This window comes from Miscanthus floridulus, chromosome 6, assembly GCF_019320115.1.
Source record: "Miscanthus floridulus cultivar M001 chromosome 6, ASM1932011v1, whole genome shotgun sequence".
Classification (NCBI taxonomy): domain Eukaryota; kingdom Viridiplantae; phylum Streptophyta; class Magnoliopsida; order Poales; family Poaceae; genus Miscanthus; species Miscanthus floridulus.
This window is the reverse complement of record NC_089585.1, coordinates 94,732,251-94,753,040: the sequence shown is the minus strand read 5'-3', so window position 1 is coordinate 94,753,040 and position 20,790 is coordinate 94,732,251. Positions and strand designations below refer to the sequence as shown.

At 46.0% G+C, this 20,790-nt stretch overlaps 1 pseudogene; it reads right to left on the bottom strand.

Annotated features, from left to right (window-relative positions):
• Positions 1–4,762: 4,762 nt before the first annotated feature.
• On the bottom strand, positions 4,763–7,485 carry LOC136458685 (putative receptor protein kinase ZmPK1; annotated as a pseudogene).
• Positions 7,486–20,790: the final 13,305 nt, after the last annotated feature.

Here is a 20,790-nt window from a genome sequence, read left to right as displayed (position 1 = left end):
GCAGAACAAGCCTAAGGACGCGCGTCTAGGCCCGTTCGCGAACACAGGCCCAACACATTGGACACTGGCCCAGAGTGTAGTACTTAAGGAAGGGAAGAGAGAGTGAGCTTGATGCTTATGAAAATTGTAAACGAATTCCCGAAACAACTTAATTCCTCCCAATCTTCTTTTTCTCCAAGTTTGTTGTTAACAATCTTCCCCATGTTTGTTGCTAACAATCTCATATCAGACTTCTCGATCTTCCCACCTTTCTTCGCACTCTGTCTCTTACCTTAGACCTGCTGCCGTTGTCGTCCACGACCATTACACCCGCCAGCAACGGAAGCTCGATGCTATGGATCCTAGTTTGAAGTTTCTCCTCGATGAATTCAATCGTCGCTTCGACGATCACGACGCCAAGTGGGAGCAACGCTTCGCTGATCTGAATTGTGATCGCAGTGCCCACGATGTCATTGTTGATTGCCGCTTCGCCGAGCTCGCCCAACCCTCTGCAGTCATCGACCAGTGCCTCGCTGATTTGGAATCGGTGTGGGTGAACCAAGAAGTAGACGTCACCAGGCGCCTCTCCGACCTCAAAGTTGTTCGCGTCCAGCAGATCTCCGGCGAGCGTGATGAGTGGGTAGCGGAGCTCAAAGTGGCGGCTGCGGACATCAATGCTTGGATTCCCGAGTTGGAGGGCGTCGTCGATGACCTCAAGCTCGAAGTCCAGAAGATTGTGAACATTGGGACCACATGGTGCTCTACACATTGTCTCAATGTCAGGGGAATTAATTCGGATAAGAAGTGGAACTTGATCCGTGATCGCATTTTGGAAAGTAATTTTGAAATTGCTTGCTTTCAAGAAACAAAGCGCTTGCTTTTTTATTTATCTTTCATTCGTCACTTTTGTCCTCCTTTTGACAATTTCGAATTTCTTCCTTCCGTGGATGCATCTGGCAATTCTTTCATAATCTAGAAAAGCTCTTCCTTTAATGACAATCTTGTTTTCCAGAATAACTATGCTACTACTATTGTGTTCACTCTCTTTTTAATAATGCGACCCAGCTCCTCACCAAGATCTACGCTCCTTGCACACCTGTGGACAAAAGGAAGTTTATTCGGTGGTTTCGGAATGTTCAAATGCCTGATTTGGTACACTGGCTTGTCGTTGGTGACTTCAATCTATATAGACATCCTGATGATACAAACAGACCTGGTGCTGACCATGCAGAGATGTTTATGTTTAATGAATCCATTAGCAAGCTTGGTCTAGTTGAGTTGCCTTTGAGAGGAAAGAGGTTCATCTGGACCAACAAGCAGCATCCCCCTATACTTGAGCACTTGGATTGGTTTTTCACTTCGACTACCTGGACTTTGGCCTATCCTAACATTGTCCCTTTCTATGGAGACTTCAAATCACATGCCTTGTTTGATTAACATTTCAACTAATATTCCTCGGTTTCATATTTAGATTTGAGAATTTTTGGTTAATGCATGAGGAGTTCTTAAACTAAGTTCAGCAGGGTTGGTTTTCCCCTTTCTAGCATTCGGACGCAACTAAATTTCTTACTGCTAAATTTAAGAATTTGTGGAAAATTTTGATGGAATGGAAAAAAAGCCTGTCAAGTCTCAAAGAAAACATTGCAAATGTCAAGCTGGTCTTAGTTTTCTGAACTTTTTGGAAGAATGCAGGGACTGATCTCTTATTGAGTGGAATTTCAAAGCATTACTTGAAGATAAATTGATTTTGCTCCTCAAACAACATAAGACTTATTGGAAACAGAGAGGTATAGTCAAATGGGTCACTCTAGGTGATGTGCTAGTACAAAGTTTTTTCATGCCCATGCCACAGCAAGGTACAGAAGAAATCTTATTACACAATTATATGGTGAATCTGGTCAAGTTTTTTATCAGCATCAGGAAAAGGCACATCTGATTTGGCAGGCTTTTAAAGACAGGCTTGGCACAAGTAGCTTCACTGGTGTCTCCTTTGATTTGGCTTCCTTGCTTTCAAATGCAGTAGACTTAACCTTTTTGACCGACACTTTTAGCGGGATGGAGATTGACTCAGTGGTTAAAGTTTTACCCTCAGACAAGTCTCCAAGACTTGATGGGTTTAACACAAATTTTATTAAGAAGTGTTGGTCCATAATATGTGAAGATTTCTATACTCTCTGCTCTGCTTTTTACTTTGGGGACATCTGTTTCCAAAATATTAATGGCTCCTACATGACTCTATTCCCTAAGAAAGATGATGCTTCAAAGGTTGCAGACTATAGAGCCATTTCCTTACTTCATTGCTCTATTAAAATCATCACAAAGATTTTGGCTAATAGACTGCTATTTGTCCTGCCTTCTTTGATTCATTCATCAGAACCAATATGGTTTCATTAGAAATAGAACCATTGAAGAATGCATTGCTTGGGCTCTACAGTATGTTCATATGTGTCATCAATCTAGGAAAGAGATTATTATTCTCAAGCTTGACTTTGAAAAGGCTTTTGATAAGGTAGAGCATGAGTATATGCTTAAAGTCATGAAAGCCAATGGCTTTCCCCAGAAATGACTCCAATGGATGAGGCTAATCTTTGCTTCAGGAACCTCGGCAGTTCTACTCAATGGTCTTCCTAAGGGGAGTAAGACAGGGGGACCCCCTCTCACCACACCTGTTTGTGCTAGCAGCAGATTTTCTACATACTACTGTTAATTCATCAAAGAGTAATGGCTTTCTTCACCTGCCCATTCCCCTACCTTGTGATCCAGACTTCCCAATTCTGCAATATGCTGATGACACCCTCATTTTCGATGTCGTTCAGTTAAATCATCTGAAGAGCCTTCTTGCTGATTCTTCAGGCCTCAGGGTCGCCTCTGACAAATCTTTGATATTGCCCATTAATGTTTCTGATGATAAACTAGAACTGCTAGCTAATGCCCTCGATTGCTTAAAAGATTCTCTTCCTTTTACCTATTTGGACCTTCTTTTGAGTACTACCAAACCTTCGGTAGCTGATTTCTGGCCCCTGGTGTCTAAATGTGAAAGAAGGCTGACTACCTTCTCATCTTTTTTTATCTGAGACTAGAAGATTGGAAATGACAAATGCTATCTACCCTTTCAACCTTTGCCATGTGTACCTTTTTACTCCCTAAGATAGTGATTAAGCAAATAGATAAATTTCGCAAACACTGCTTATGGAGAGGCTCAGATGTAAACAATATGAAGCCACCAAAAGTTGGTTGGCCTCTGGTTTGTTTACCCAAAGCTGAAGGTGGGGTTGGGGGCCATCAATCTTAGTATTCATAACGAATGGCTTTTGCTTAAGAATTTCCATAAATTTTACAAGGAAAATGTTCCCTGGGTGCAACTTGTGTGGAGTAAGTACTATTCTGGCAATAGACTACCCATCTTAGAATGCCGTCAATGGGGTCTTTTTGGTGGTGTGATATTTTAAAACTCCTGAGTCAGTCAAAGGCATTGTTATGATTTCAATCAGAGATGGGGCCACATGTCTTCTGTGGCATGATCTCTATACCTTTACCCTAGAATCTGTTTCATTTGCCTCTAACTACCGAAGCTTACAATAAGTTTTTAGAGCTTATTTCTATCTTTTAGAATTTTTAGTTACAGTCATCAAATGACAGTTGGACTTATATCTAGGGCTCCTCAGTTTTCTCTTCTAACCAATCGTAAGCATCTTATTGGCCATCGTTAGGTTCAAAGATGTCATTAATGGCTTTGGTGTTCTGCTTGTCAAAACAAGCAGAAATTTTTCTTTTGGCTGGTTCTCAAAGATAGACTTAGTACTAGGTAGCTCCTGAGAAGAAAGAATATTTTCTTGGATGACTATAATTGTGTCTTCTGCTCCAACCCTATTGAGGAAGATCTGCTTCATCTCTTCTTTCATTGTCCTTTTGCATTGGACTGCTGCTTCAGTCTTCATCTCCTGGTACCCAACACTTCAGAGCTTGAAATCATCTTGGAAGCATTCAAAGTGCAGCTTCATCTGCCTTCTTCATGGAAGTAATTATTACAAAACAAGCGAATGATTTCCCAACATGCAATAGTTTTCTTTTCTGGAAAAAAATCCCAACTCATTCCCATTTCGGATGTGCCCATCCCACGCTCTCCATCATGCGCCCACACCTCTCTCCCACTCCCTTTCCAATTGGCTGTGACATCACTTGATGCAAACTAGAAAAAAGCAAAATATTTATTTGGGATTGCTATAACTTCTGAGCGGTGTATCTATTTTATTGCGTCTGCACTGGTGTGTTCTACGTGACGATGTGAACAAAACTAGACCCGACTTGCATATGTTTCAAAGAATTTTATTCTAGTAGAAATTTATGTGTATTAACTATTAACATATAACTTATAACTTATGCCAAAACTTGGAAACACAAAGTTTATGAAACACAACTTATGTATAAAATGTCATATTATCCAAGTTGTGAAAATAAGTGGTGCATAAAAGTTATGTGTATAAACTTAGAAATACAAAAGTTATGAAACACAAGTTAGGTACAAAAGTTATTAAACACAAAGGAACATATTAACTTATAACTTATGCCAAAACGTGAAAACACAAAAGTTATTAAACACAAGAGACACGAATTAACTTATAACTTATACCAAAACTTGGATACACGAAAATTATGAAACATAACTTATGTATAAAATGTTATATTGTCAAAGTTACGAATATAAGTTGTGCATAAAAGTTATGTGTATAACTTAGTAACTTTTTTTCCAAAAAAAGAAAGTTGTGATTTTTTTGCCAAAAATAGAAAATTGCGAAAGTGCTCAATCGTTCATTGGATTTGAAACCAGTGAACGCCTGCGGGAATGCAATTAGGGATCACCCCTCCTGTTTCGTCAAAAAGAAAAACAATTGTATCTCCTGATGTCCTAACACAGTAACGCAACAGCCTATCTTGCTCATGGCTTATATCTACCTGTATGCTGGATGCTCGTCCTCGTCGTCACAGGCTGTGAGAGCCTTGGCAACGTCGTCCATTGTCGGACGGTTGCTCCTGTCCTCCATACACGATAAGGAAATCCGCACCATTTCCAACGCCTGCCGAGGATTAAACTGCCCCTGCAACCTACCGTCCACCAAGGGCACGACGTTGCCGGTAGCCACCACCTGCCTCAAGGCCTGAGCAATCTGCGGCATCTGCAGGCGCTCCGCGCCCGCCGTGGTCTGGGACTCTGGTCACACACCCTGCACCCCATAACCATCTCCAGCAGCACAATACCGTAGCTGTACACGTCTACCTTGACGTTGATGGGAACGTTGAGCGCCCACTCCGGCGCCATGTACCCCGTCGTCCCTCTCATGTGAGAGAGCGGCATGCTGTCGCCGGCGCCGTCGTCCCTCTTGGAGAGCTTGGCCAGCCCGAAGTCGGCGATCTTGGCGTCGAACTCGCGCGTCAGCAGGATGTTCTCCGGCTTGACGTCGCAGTGGATGACCCACTCGAGGCACTCGTGGTGAAGGTAGGCTAGGCCCCTGGCCGTGCCCAGCGCGATCCTGTACCGCTCGCGCCACAGTAGCGTCGTCCTGTCCGTGTCGAACAGGTGCCTGTCCAGCGACTCGTTCTCCACGTACTCGTACACCAGCAGCTTATGCTTGCCCTGGGAGCAGAACCCCCATATCCGGACCAGGTTCATGTGGTTGATCCGCCCGATCACCGTCATCTCCGCCCAGAACTCCTCGTCACCCCACGCCACGTTCGTCAGCTTCTTCACGGCCACCACCTTCCCTTTGTCGAGCACGCCGCGGTACACGACGCCCGAGCCGCCCCGGCCCAGCTCCTCCTTGAAGTTCCCCGTCGCGTCCTTGAGCTCTCGGTACGTGAACCCCCTGAACTGGCCCGTGACCATCCTGTAGCCTGCCTCCAGTGAGCTGGGTATGCTCTGCTTGCTGGAGAGGAACCACCAGCTTGTTGCAATGAAGATAATATCAAGAACTCCCAGTACTCCGGCGAACGCAAACAGGTACGGCCACTTCGTCCCGTTTCCTGTTCTACTGAATGTTCCTTCCGATCTTTGGACGATCACGGAAATGTTAGGATCGCAGGCAAGGCCTGCGGCGCTCCGTGCAGTGACGAGAGGCGCCGATGCGTCGAAATCGATAGGAACTTTCAGGTAGATGGTCCCAGAGAAGGCTGAAGACGTGAATCCGTTGAACAGAATACTTTTCGGGTAGCAGACGCCTTGGCCTTCAAGCTTGTAGGAGAAGCCGACGCACAAGCACATCTTCAAGCAGAGTTTCTTGCAGTACTCGAACGTGACGGATTGGTTGAACTGCAGATCGTAGCCGTAGAAGTCGCTGTGCGGCAACCTGAGGAATTTAAACTGCTGCTCCGGCGATGCCGACGGCAGCTGGCTACAGTTGGTGACCCTGAACATCGGCTTGCAGCCTTTCCGCCAGTCCTGCCGATCCACCATCTCGTACGCCGTCGGGCACGAGCACCTGAGGCTCGGCTGGTACTCGCAGAGCGCGTTCTGGCCGCACAGCCCGTGCGTGGAGCACGGCTGCCCCAGCGCCGCCCATGTCACCGCCCACCCCCCTGTGGACGCGTTCATGCTGTAGATTCTCACGTTGCCATCCTGATCCATGGTCAGCCGCCTCTTGACGCCGGGGCCGAAGTCGGAGGCATGGACTCCCAGGTTGTCGCTCGACAGGAACACGCCGTTGTCGTCGAGGACGCCGATCCTGGAGCTGTTGTGTGTTGTCCGGCCGTTCTGGAACGGATCGTTGATAGGATTATTTGGCCAGTAGATGCTCGATATGTCGGGGCTGTCGTACAGGAGCCGCAGCAAGTTGTCATTGTCGTAGTAGAGGCTGAAGTAGCCCGCGACCAGCTTCTTGTCCTTGGTGAGCGGCTGCGACGGGACCAGTGTGTCCGTCGGCCAATCGAAGCTCTGCCACAAGGTGCGGCCGCCGGTAGACGGGTCCGAGTCCGAGATGAGGAGATTTCCGGTGTCGAGGAGGGATATGGTCAGGGAGCCCCCGCCGCCACTCGTCTTGCTCTCCCACACCGTGCTGCCGTTGGCGTCGTCGAGGGCTAGGCCCCCGTCGCGGCGGAACGAGATCCTAGAGCCCCGGCCGTTCACGGGGGCGCCGGGGTTCGCCGTCCAGATGGCAGTCTTCTCCGCTGCGTCGGTGTACCTGACGGAGAAGGAGAAGGCGTTCTCGCCGGCGTCCTGGAAGCCGCAGGAGAAAGTGCCGTCGGGGGAAGTCAGGAACGGCCGCCAGTGGTCTTCCACCGACAGAGAGGAGCCGGTGCCCAGCGTGTGCTGTGCTGGCTCTGGCGCTGACGACGACGATGACGGACACGGCACGACGGCGAGCAGCAAGACGAAGGCCAGACAGGTTCCATATCCTGGCATCGATCGTGTTCCACGATGTTGCGCTTTTGCACTAATGGAGACTGCAAACCGGAGCGTGCTAGCTAGGTGAATGGCCACTGATCTGCCCATGCAGTCATGCACACAGAACCACAAGGTTTGCCTGCGTTCATGGGGGTCAGTACTAGCTAGCTATCTCCAGATATAGCTCTGGCTCCACCAGTATGAACGCACGCATCCGGCCGAGATCCCGGTCGATCTCGAAGGTTACTTTGGTCTTATTACATCGTGTACCGTATGCCGTATAGTTAACGTAGATCGACTACATCGATTCCAGGGAATCGAAACTTTGATTAGTTGACGATGAAAGTGACTGGGATATACAGAAGCAAGTGACACACTATATAGGTAATAAATGAACAAAAATGTGGTCCACAGATCGCCGTTGATAGATCAATGGAATTAGGCATGCTTGCCAAGTTGGTCGGTGTCCTTAGTCCTTATACATACATGCGGGGCATGCTTGTGGTGGTGGGAGAGAGAACACCGGGTGTGGTCGAGAGAGAACGACGAGAGAGAGTGTTGGGTTGGGAATTAATATACTTGGCTCCGGTTTTCACTGTTGGCACGTGGCTAGAACCGGCACTATAAATTAGCCGAGTTTTCAAACCTGGTTATAAGGGGTGTTTGGTTCGAGCTACTAAACTTAGTAGCTACTAAACGGTTTAGTCAATTTTTAATAACTTCAGAGTTACTAGAAAGGACTAAAGCCCTTTTAGTAGTTTTTAGTCATAACGTTTGGTTAAAAAGTTACTAAAGTGACTAAAAGCTACCAAATTTAGTAGCTACTAGACGAACCAAATAGGCCCTAAGTCATAAGCCGGTGATGAAAATCATTTTCAGTGCCAATTCTGTTGTACGTTTTCACCGTCAGTATTAATAGAACTGTAATGATTTGTGGTAGTACTGTTTATAGCTCCAATACTATCAAATGGTTAACATCTTCATGAATTTTAGGCCCTGATTGCTTAACGACCCCCCCCCCCCCCCCCCCAGCTAACAATTGGTTGTGTTAGTTGCATGAAAAACTAGCTAGCAGCTAATTGTTAGGTGATAGGTAAGACACAAGCTAGTGCTAGAGTATTAGCTGAGGATTCAAACAAAGTCTTAGCTATTTTTTTGCAGCTAACTATTAGCTTTGTTGGATCAAATAGGACCTTGATCCATTGTTTACCGCTGACAGGCTAAGCAGGGCCATCCACACCAATGGTGAAGATGTGGTTGGGTAGAGATATGATTGTAAATCTCAATGAGTTTAGAAGGCCCACAAGTTGTAAAGGTGGCTTTGTGGCCAAGGTAGAGCGTCACGGATCATCATTGGTTTTAACATTCATGACTCCAAACCTCTCAAAACACATATGCCAATCACTCATCAAAATAAAGCAGATCAAGACACATTTCAACTTGGTCTCCGTACTGCCACTTCTTTCACGGTATCTATGTTGTCCATATTCTGCCAATTGGCCTAATGCTTGCAGACTCCATGAAATATTGTCTCGTGTCCTTAATTTTATTTCCCCTAACTTCGCTATATTCTAAAGATGGTAACGCCGCCGTCGACCTTGAATAAAAACATTTCCACGCGATGTATATACCAAGCTTGACCGCGACTCAGCATGCGAATCGACTCGCAAAGTTTTTTGAAGGAAACAAACAAGCTTGACGCCTTCGATCGATTAGGATAAGCAAGGATTAGCGATTAGACTCGGTATGCAATCACATACTCCTATATATGAGTACTACTCCTATATAATAAGCTAACCTTGAATACGTACACCAAATAACATTTGTTTTTCAACCGGCAGTTAGACAAACGAGAGAGAAAGGATAAGAACGAAGGTTATGCTAGATATAAATAGAGAAAGGATATCGTGGTTCTGTCACAAAGACAGTACTGATGTATTCATTAATACAAAAAAACTGTTCATACGAGGACTCACCTATAAACTTAACTTTTACATTTTCTACTACTGCAAATACCACTGCGACCGCCAGGGATCCGCTCGGTTCCACTCCCTCGACTTCGGCAAGCACAACAGGTACCTCAAGGGCGTCGCACCCATAGATGCTCAGTAGAAGAACATGGAGCTCCTGACCTTCTCATACAGACGAGGCAGCTACCAAGGTAGGAAGCAAAGGGATGCCCCATGTGGGCCGTGCCGACTCCATCAAGGTGAGCATGTGTTCATTAATACAAAAATTATTCACACAAGGGCTCACCCACGATTGACGAGCGCAGGTCCCGGTCGGACATTTCTGACTGAAGCTTTCCGAACCCCGTCACTTAAGCCATCAAGGTGAGCAGTACCGAACCCCTCTATTTCCTTATAAATCATTTCATACATCTATACGCGCATCTCATTCCATACGCTCGTGCCTCCCGGACGATTCGGGCCCTGAACCGCCCGGGGCTCAGGAACTAAGCATCGCACGTGCAGCGAAATGCATCAGAACGCTCCGTGTTGCGTCACGAAGCGGCGGTTGCCTCATTCGACATGAGCAACCAACAGAGCCAGGGGAGAAAACCGTAGATGAGCACCGTGTGGCCCTCGCCCGGTCCGGCAGACCGTGTCATCTCAACCTTCTCGTTCGATCCTGAACCTCTCGTCAGGCCCACAGAATCTCCATCGAGGGGAGGCCGTTAGGCCACCCGGGTCGGTCTCCGGAACGACCTAGGCATCTGTCGGGTTACAGGTAAAGGAGTAGTGGAATGTCACAAGAGGGCTATGCCGACCCCATCACAAACGACGGACCCGGATTCCGCTCGATCACACCCGTTAGCGAACTCATCGAGCTAGTCTTCGAGCCCGAGCGATTGGGACAAGCGACGAAACTCAGCCTCTCTGGTTGTGAGGAACCGGATGGGGTAACACACACAACTCACATCGACCCCCACGAAGGCCCGACAGGGCTCGGGGGCTCAAGACAAACGCCAAGGAAGTGACCTCGAACTCGCCAGATCCACGACTACGACTCGCCCGGTCCCTCAGCGTGCACCGACACCAGGATCCGCGAGCACCGCCTCGTCCGATCTTTAACTAACTAACTACGCTTCGTCTGCCCTCCAAAAACCCTGGGACCGCGACCCTGAACTCGCGTCAACAGGATCTACGACATCCGGCTACGGCTTTGGACCGCGACTCCGAACTCACGTAACGGCTTCACTTCCGACTGCGCCCCAAAAACCCTAGGACCGTGACCCCGAACTCACGTTGATAGGATCTACGACATCCGGCTACGGCTTGGGACCGTGACTCCGAACTCGCGTAACGGCTTCACTTCCGACTGTGCTCCAAAAATCTAGGGACCATGACTCTGAACTCGCGTGAAAACTAACTGAACTAACTACCTCGGCTGCCCAGGCTGCGCCAAGGCCAAGGATCCATGACTCCGACCCGCCCGGTCCCACGGTGCGCACTGACACCAGGACCCACGGGCTCGGTCTCATCCGTCCCCTAAACTAACCATTTCAAAACCACGGCGCGCACCGACGCCAGGGTCTATCCGAACTAACTCCCTCACCCGATCCCACGGCGCGCATCGATGCCAGGATCAGTGAGCTCTCTCACGACTGAACTAACTCCCTCACCCGATCCCACGGCGCGCATCGACGACAGGATCAGGGAGCTCTCTCACGACCGAACTAACTCCCTCGTTCGATCCCACAACGCACATCGACGCTAGGATCAGTGAGCTCTCTCACGTCCAAACTAACTTCCTCGCCCGATCCATGGCGCACATCGACGCCGGGATCAGTAAGTTCTATTTCAATCCAATCTTCGCGCCTAAAAACGCCTCGGCTGCACAACAACGCCTTGGTTAACAAAATTTCATCTCAGACTAAAAACACGCACACACGCTCGCTAAAACAACACCCCCCGGACGGTTCCGCCCGAACCGCCCGGGGGCTACACCCGCGGGTGCGCTCGCGCGCACCCACTGACAAAACAGAAAACTTTCCCTGATAACACAGAACACCCCCCAGACGGTTCTGCCCGAACCGCCTGGGGGCTCGGGGACTACACCCGTGGGTGCGCTCGCGCGCACCCATCGACAAGACAAAAATCCCCCGGACGATTCTACCCGAATCGCCCGGGGGCTCGGGGGCTCCTGTCGGGTTCATAAACCCGAGGTCCCTCGGGGACCGGCTTCTGCGCCAAGGCTCGGCCCAAGAGTCTAAAAACAACAGGGCAAAGGGGCGGTCCAACAACCGACCGGAAGGCCAGGCCCAAGAAGAGCAACGTCTGCTCATCAGCTACTTTGGCTCATCTATCCAACCGAAGCGCTCGATTCAGGCTCCAACCTTCTCCGGACGGCCTCTCTGATCAGAAGGCCTGCCCCGAGCCCTACTTCCGACTCTGACCCCGTGTCCCTCTGACCGAGGCTCGTAAGAACCCTGCTCACCGCTCTTCTCCGACCGGCGCACTCAGAGCCGACTGGAGCCATCCTACCGGGGACGCCCGTTCGGTAGGAACCAGAAGACGTGCGGAGAAAGGCAAGGCAAGGCTCACAAGTCAAAACCACTATACTAGGGATCATACCCTGCACGGAGTAGTACTCTATAGCCACCCTGACATAAACAGTATTGTAGGGGCCGCTAAAACTCTCATACGATAAGCCCCCCCCCCGCGTGTCTCTGGACATCGATAGCGGTTTGGGCACCAGGATTTACCCTACCGGGTGAACATAGCGAGACTCCTCACATGACTCTAGGCATCAAACAGTATTTGTAGGTACCGACATCCACCATCCCTTAAAAAAGGCAGCACGACCTCCTGTGTGCATCTGACATTCTACAGCGACATCAACAGTGTTGTAGGCGCCTACCCCTATCTTGTACCCGCTGGTGTGGGCAACAAGGCTCGATAGGCGTGGGCAACAAGGCTTGACAGCATACATACCCTCACGCTCTCACTTGTAAAGCCATCCCCTTCATCTATAAAAGGGGGTGCGCTTCCTCCAACAAGGAGGACCAAAGGATCCAAGCTCAGTTCCTTTAGATTTATTAGTCCAATAGCTCACAACCAAAGAACCGACAGGTTCAGACCGCAAGCACACACTTGAACACTTAGCTCATAGTGGAGTCCCCGTCGCTCTTGGCCCTTCCGACCGGAGCCAACCGGGCCTCTTGTACACCCCATCTTTCTCCTTCTCGTTTGTAACCCCACAGCAAACTTTGAGCACCTAGGCTCAGGAATAAAGTCATCGACCGACCCTGACTAGACGTAGGGCATGTTGCTCGAACCAGTATAAATCATGTGTCATTGAGTGCTAGGCCACCTCCGATCACAACGTACATCAAAACTACAAATATTCACTAGTTGGTCACTTTCTGTACCGACAGCTTCCCTCAGTGTGTCGAGGCCTTTAGGCACTGTCGTCCCGTCTGCTCCATTGATGGTACGTTCTTGATTGGCAAATACCAGGGCACACTTCTTATAACCATATCCTGTGATGCGAACAACAAGTTGGTTCCTTTAGCATTTGCTTTGGTTGAGAAGGAGAACAATGATAGTTGTGGATGGTTCTTGAGGCTAGTCTGGATACACGTGGTTAGGCCTGGTAGGGAGGTTGGCGTCATATCTGATAGGCACCAGGGCATACTTAATGTCATGCGAGAGCAGATAGAGGGGTATGCACCTTTGCACCATCGTTGGTGTACTCGGCACCTTACCGAGAATCTACTCCAGAAGGATGGTGTGAAGGGTAACTTTGATTTGTTCCAGGAGGCTGCTCGACAGCTTGAGGACAAGTACTTTCTAGAAAAATTAGAGCAGGTCAGAACCACATCAAATGCAGAAGGTAGACAATGGATCATAGGTTTGATGAGGGATTTGGAGAAATGGACGACGGCTCACGATGTCAGTGGATGGAGGTACGGGTTTCAGTGCAGCAACATGGTGGAGTCATTCAATAAGTTGCTATTGGGGATACGTGGCATGCCCGTGAATGCAATCGTTCAATTCACCTTCTATAAGCTTGTTGCCCGGTTCAACGATAGACACGCTCATGCATTGTAGTTGCGGAGTGATGGAGAGATATGGGCTCTGAAACCAACGGCACACCTAGAGAAGGCAAGAGAAAGGGCTGGCACACATAAGGTTACATGCTTTGACCATGCCACAGGGACTTATCAAGTCAAGCATAGGGGCGGTACAATGTCCGACGGCGAGGTCTGAGAGTCGAGGATACATGTGGTTGTCCTCCAAGATTTCAAGTGCACTTGTGGTAAACCAAGACAGTACCACTTTCTATGTTCTCATTTGGTGGCAGCAGCTAGGCATCACAACTATAATATCAAGAGGAGGATACCTCACGAGTTCAGTGTCGACACGCTTGTGCACACATGGAGCCCCCGCTTTGTGCCTTTCTAGGACCCTAGAGAGTGGCCTCCATATGATGGGCTGAAGTACATTGTGGACCTAGCTTACCGTTGGAACAAGCATGGATCAAGGCAGAGGACGAGGCACAGGATGGTTATGGATTAGATACCTAGAAGAATGAGGCGTGGGAGAGGAACTCCATTTGTTACTGACCCTGAGCAGTACGAGTGCGGCAAGTGCGGTAGACTTGGCCACAATTCATGAAGTTGCCATTGGCATATTAGTGAGGTGGGACTATTGGTTGATTTTATTATTTTATATTTGTCATATTCATTTAATTAATTATGCATGTCTCAATTTATGCTTGTATTTGTGTCAATTACTTATACATTTCTAAGTTCATGTTTCATTGTATATTGAAATTCTAATTCATTCACTTTTTTCTAAGATGGAGCAATTCCACCTACTCGACCTGACGTACAAGGCGACCCACCGAGGACGTCTCATAGCACTGGGGTAGGTAATAATCTTTAAGTTTTGTTCAAAATTTGGTGAGCGTACATGTGTTCGTGAAGTAATAGGAGACTATGTTTTATTCGATGCATGACCTTCCGCTCCTTCGTCCTAGAACCCACAATGGGTTCTTGGACATACGGTACGACGACAGGTACACTCCTTTCCTGCAAAGAGCTGGCCTGGATGTCATCTCTTTTTAGGTCCATCGTGGGTTGCCCAAGTTCAACTCAGCGGCCATAACTGCGTTGGTTGACAGGTATAAAATTGAATCATTGCCTCCATTCATGGCCATTTGTTCATGCGATTGACTTTCTGACAAGTAATCTTGCTTTGTCTTTAATATAGGTGGTGGCCGGAGACTCACAACTTCCACCTACCTTTCGGGGAGATGACAGTCATGCTCCAGGATTGTCAGAAGATGCTAGGCCTAAGGATTTACGGCAACCCAGTCATCGGGCAGTGCAGGTCAGAGGGCTAGAGAGCACGAGTGGAGGCCTTCCTTGGGCGTGAGCTTGGCGAGCAAGGGGCTCGCACTTCTGGAGTTCCCATCTCCTGGCTACGAGAAGAGTTCGCACAGTGCCCCGAGGAGGCAGATGAGGAGACAGTTGGGTACTACTGCAGGGTGTGGATCCTACACCTATTTGCCTACGTTCTCTTCCCTGACACCATGGGTGACAGTGCATCCTAGATGTGGATCCACTACCTCAGTGACTGGGACCAGGCAGGTCACTACAGTTGGGGCTCTGTAGTCTTGTGTTTTCTATACCGGTAGCTGTGCGAGGGGTGTCGTCAGTCTTCGTCCAACCCGTCACTTGGTGGATGTGTGTACATGTTACAGCTGTGGATGTGGGCTCGTCTTCCAGTTGGCCGTCTAGAGGTTCTGGCTTATCGTGAGTGGTTCCAAGGTCAGCCTCCAAGTCGGCAGCCGACGTGGGCATACCTTTGGGACCAGGTCAGGGTTCCGTACGCAAGGTTAGACCGGGCGTACATTGAGTTCACGAACGAGCTAGACACGCTGATGGTGTCTAGCATAAGTAAATTTTATTTTCTATGCTGCTTTGAAAATGATTTGTATACCATCTAACATCCTTTTTGGACATGTTGTAGGTGGAGTGGGAGCCATACGGTGGAGAGGGCGCACTTCCTTTTCAGTTGAGCAACGTTTGTGGGTTCAACGATGACTTCTATAGGATGAGGTGCCCTCTAATCTGCTTCTATGCTGTCGAGTTTCACCTACCAGATAGGGTTGCACGCCAATTTGAAGTGAGACAGCATTGGCCTACAGCTCTGTTCTTGACTGGCGTTGACTTACACAAGTAAGTGTTTTGATATTTCAAATGTCTCATGATGGTCCATTTCTATTAATATGGTTACATGTACATGAATTCAAGTAACGATGACATACGTGCAGGTTGGATCGTCAGAAGAACAAGAAGATTTTTGACTAGGAGAGGCACCACCAGTCCTTCATTGAGCAATGGGAGGACATGCACGACAACGTGGATGACAACAACGAGCCACACACGAACCATGAGTTCAGGCGATACCAAGCTTGGTACCAGCGTGCGACACGTTGCAGGCTAAGGGTATAGTGGACAGAAGATGACTACGCCGACATCGAGTCCTCTGATGATGAAGACACGGCGTACGACCAATCGACTCATGCAGGAATTGACTCGTGCAGGAAGGCAGGTGGAGGCAGGACCGATCTTGGACAGAGTGGTAAGGCAATTGCCTTATTTTTTATGTTAAGTTGCACAATAGTACATTAGGCATTCTTGGACCAACATTAGGAGTTATCTATTTTAGTTAGTGCCACCTTCGAGCCGTATCACCCTTATAATACGTTAGATTCTTGTACAAAAGAAAACAAAACCTATTGCTATCTGTTCAGAAGTATTATTACTGAGAACTTTGTTGCAGGGCAATACACTCAAATGCTCAGTTGAAGAGATTGAGCGCATTCGGCCAAGAGTTAGTGATGACTACATACTTGGCTTCCTGGATGTAAGATTAAAAATATTCTTTCAAACATATCATTAATACGTTAGATTCTTTCAGTTAACATAGTTTTGTACAACAGAGGTTGTCCCGTCATCTACGTCGTGCGGCTGGTCATTGTGGTTGCAGGACAGACACGATGCAAGACTAGCATGTTGGCAAACACGTGAACCTCGGGAGAAAAATCATCATGTCAACCTTGTTCTTCCCGTTGGTTTGCATCCCCGTTACACAAGCTTGCAATTACTTTTATATACATTGAGCTTGTGTTGTTGCTCTTGTAATTAGTTAGCTTGTGTAGCTTGATAATTATCTTCTTGCTTGTGTAGCATAGAAGTAGCTCCCTTGCGTGGCTAATTTGGTTTGTGTAACCTTGTTAGTCACATTGCTTAGTTTGTGTAGCTAAGTAATTGTGCTCTCTAATTCGGCATTGGTTGCCTTGTTATTGAGCATTGCTAGTGAGCTTAGTTGGCTTTGTGCTTTTGCTTACTAGCATGTGTAGGAGCTCCCTTGTTGCTTAAAGGACTAGTGGCATAGGTTTGTGTGACCTTGCTTCTAGAATTGATTAGGTGAGCTCTAGCTAGCCCAGCACCTTTGTTGCTTGATTAGTATCTTTGCAAGGTGCTAGTAAACATAGATAGAGGGGTGTAGTCTCGGCTAGACCGATAGTTTTAATTCCGCACTTGTTTCGGTTAGCCAACGTGATTAAGTTTTAAAAAGGACTATTCACCCCCCCTCTAGTCGCCATCTCGACCCTTCAGAGTGGGGTTGGCTTCAAGTCTAGCAAAGTCAATCATCAAGAAAGCCGCAATGACACAAGTGGCATTAGCTTCAACAAGAGCAAGATCAAGGGCAAAAGATGGGGCAAGAGAAGATATGAAAGAGAAATGAAGAAGCAAGAACAAGAGAAGCTCTCTCATTTCATGTGCTTCAAGTGCCATGAAGTGGGACATCTTGCAAATGGTTCCTTAATGAAGAAAAGCTCAAGTTGAAGAAAGAAGAAGAGAGGCTAAGGCATGTGAAGTGCTTCAAGTGCTGCACTTGGGGTCACCTTACCTCAATGTGCCCAACCAAGCAATTGGTGAAGCAACTAAAAGAGCCTCAACCAAAGCCACAAGTTGAGCAAGAGAAGACACCCCAAGAGCAAATCAAGATCAATCATGAGGATGGTGGTGACTTGATGATGAAGAAGAAGAAAACAAGAAGGGGTGGAAAGGCAAGGCATCCAATGCAAACTCAAGATGCCAAGATGATGAGCAAGAATGAAGATGAGAAGAAAGATTATGCTCACATCAAGTGCTTCAAGTATGGAAGTGTGGGACACTTTGCCTCTAAGTGTCCTACCAAGCTTGAGAAGAAGGCTCAAGCAATCCATGAGAGGCAAGGAAATGAGAAGCACCACATGAGCAAAGAAGAGAAGGCTCAAGCAAAGAGAAAGTGCTACTCATGCCAGGAAAGGGGACACATGGCACATTCATGTCCCCTAGGTAAAATTTCTAAGCCTATTTCAATTGATGATCATGATATGCTTAGAAAGGATGGTGATGGTACCTCTATGATTGCTATTGCAAAACATCCCACTACTCATACTAAGGCATCGCCTAAGTATGTTGCTCCTAACTTGAGAGGACCCAAACTTATTTGGGTACCATCAAAAAGTGGATGAAGGTGTGTAGGTACCATGGCATTGGAGGCTTGATTCAAATTGTTTTCATATTAATCATCATATGTTGAATCAAGTATGGAAGCTTAGTGCATATCCAACCCAATGCTAAGTGAAAATTGAGTGAAGTCCAAGTGCTATCAATATACAAGTGCTACAATTCAAGTAGTTGGTGATTCATTGGATATTATTTGATGGCTTGCAAATATTTGAGTTAAAGCTTGCTAGTTGGATGATCATGAGCTAACCAAGGTATATCTTTTGTTGATCATTTCATTTGGGTGCATATGAGGTGATTGAATTGATAAATATGCAAAGTTGCTTGCTATAAGTCGATTGAATGGATAATTGATTAGTAGTCAAGTTTGGATTGATTTGTGTTGGATAAGTTCATAAGATGACATTTGGTAAGTGATTTGAATGGATATATGTCTTATGGAAGTATTCAAACAAGTTAGTATCAAGTTTGATTCATATTTGATGAAGTATAGCTCAATTGTTGAAATCTGTCCTATATTGCAAAATCTGAGCTAGCTGTGAACTTAGCCATGTTTGAGAGACCAAAACCTATTGGATTGGCATAAAAATTGGTGTACATGCTATAGACTTATGGTATAAGATGCTGTAAAATTTTCATAAAAATTGGATAAGAAATACTTCAGTTTTGGAGTGGATCTTGTCAGCTATAGTGCAGCAGTTTTCAGCATGTAGCAGTGGTGGAAGAATTGAAATATAGCAGCAATCTAGAAGTCAAATGAAGCTCAAATTTTTACAGCTGCTAGATAACTTTGTGAAGCACATTCCCACCAAATTTAGTGATATTTGGATTTGTACTTTGGAAGATATGCTTAATTCTTTGAAGGGTACTGAATCTGTCAGAAAAAGTGACGAATGTTGGATTGATCAAGAGTCACTTTGATTGAAAGGTCCTCAAGTTGGAAACATGTTTACAAGTGTTTGAGGTACCTAAGTTTGGTTTTGAGATGACCTAAAAGCATGACAAGCAAAGAGTACAAGGCCATTTGATTGTGGAGTGTACTTTGCATATATTTGGCACTCAAATTGGAAGATCAAGATCAAACTCAATATGAAGTTGAAGGTTAAGTTCTAGTGACTATTGGAAATCATTTGGTAGAAAGAAAAGAACTTAAACAATAAGAAAGAAAAGGACTTAAAGAAGGAATCAAGGTTACTCATCAAGTTAAGTACATCACTTGGATCAATCAATCAAGTCATTTCAAGTGAGTATCAAGAATGATTCTTGGAGAAAGGTCACTTCTCCCTAGTGTAGAGGCTTGCCGCCTATGTGTAGGTAAACCAAGTATGGTACTTGGAAGGCTAACATGGAAGTGGTGATCCGAGGGACATTTGAGATGCTTAGTTAAAACAATCAAAAGGATTGATCAAGAAAAGCAAGCAACACCCAAAAGAGAGTTAATCATGGTATTTCAAGTAGTATTCTCACATTAATGCTCTCATGCAAGCAAAGATCAAAAGATGAAGCAAGTCAACCACAACAAGAAAGGGCACTTGATCATTAGTGGTATTCATTTTATATGGGTGAAGAATGAAATTCAACATGATATCTATTGGTCTTCACCAAGCTTATAATTGGACTTCACATTGCTATTGGAGTAATGAATTGGAATCTATGTTACTATCCTCTACTCCAACATAGCAAAGGTATCATTGTAATGTGCATGATCATTTCATCCCTTACTAGTATGCGGTTAGTGCATATAGTACATGCTTCATAGGATCATGCATAACAAATGAAATGTTTAAATTCGTAGCCTACCACTATTGTTTGAATGATTACTTGATCTAGTGGTTAGTATATGAATTTGTTCATGAGCTAGTGATCCCAAGTACTTGATCTAATTTGGATTGCTAATAAATGACAAGTACAACATTGGCAAGATAACCCTTGCAAGAGGTGTCAAGAAGCTTGTCATTGGTTCAAACCAGACTTGGAAGCTTAGGCAAATCAATTTAGTTCAAGTCAATCATAGAAGCTCATGATAGTAATAAGAATACAAGCATAAGACAATAATGCAAATGGATATCTAGTTTGTATATTTCAAGTGGTATCTAGACTCAAGTATTTCATCAAGATTTCATAAGTGATGTCTAGATCAACTCACAAGTGATATACTATAAGTGGTACTCATGAAGATGGAAAATGTTCAAGAAATGGTTCTTATTGAAAAATCGAACAAGTGGTTCCATACAAGAAGATTCTTTCAAATGGTATTCACTTCCTACAAGTGGTATCTATACAAAGTAACAATCATGCAAGACAATGGGTCCACAAGTAATCCTCAACTTTAAGTGATCATCAAATGAAGAATGCATCCCTCAACTACAAGAGCTCAAGTGTATCAAATGGATGACCCATGCTATCACATAGGGGGAGGTGTCCCACAAATTGATATCAAGATCAAAAATCTTATCTGTGGTATCTCAAGAAGCCCTACACAAGATACAAGTGGTATACATTACAAGTGGTATCTACAAGTGGTGTCATTCCAACAAACAAGAGATGTCCATCAAAAATACAAGATTCAAGCCTCAACCATCTACCCCAAATGCATACCTTTGCATCAATGAGAAGCACACCTTTTATGGAAATTGATGACAAAGGGGGAGAGATTGTACAAAGATATGAAAGCTTGATTGAATGGGGGAGAGATTGTACAATGGGAGAGATGAGATATAAAAGAAATAGAGGTTGGATATGGACAAAAGGGAGCAACATTGGAGAAAAGAGGTGGATCAAAATTCTTGGACAAGAGAAGCACACAAGTAGGGGGAGCAAGCTCATGAACTTTGATTGATTGCATTTGATATGTGCATATTCATGTGCTTGTTTGCATTGCATAAGCTTTAAAATTCAA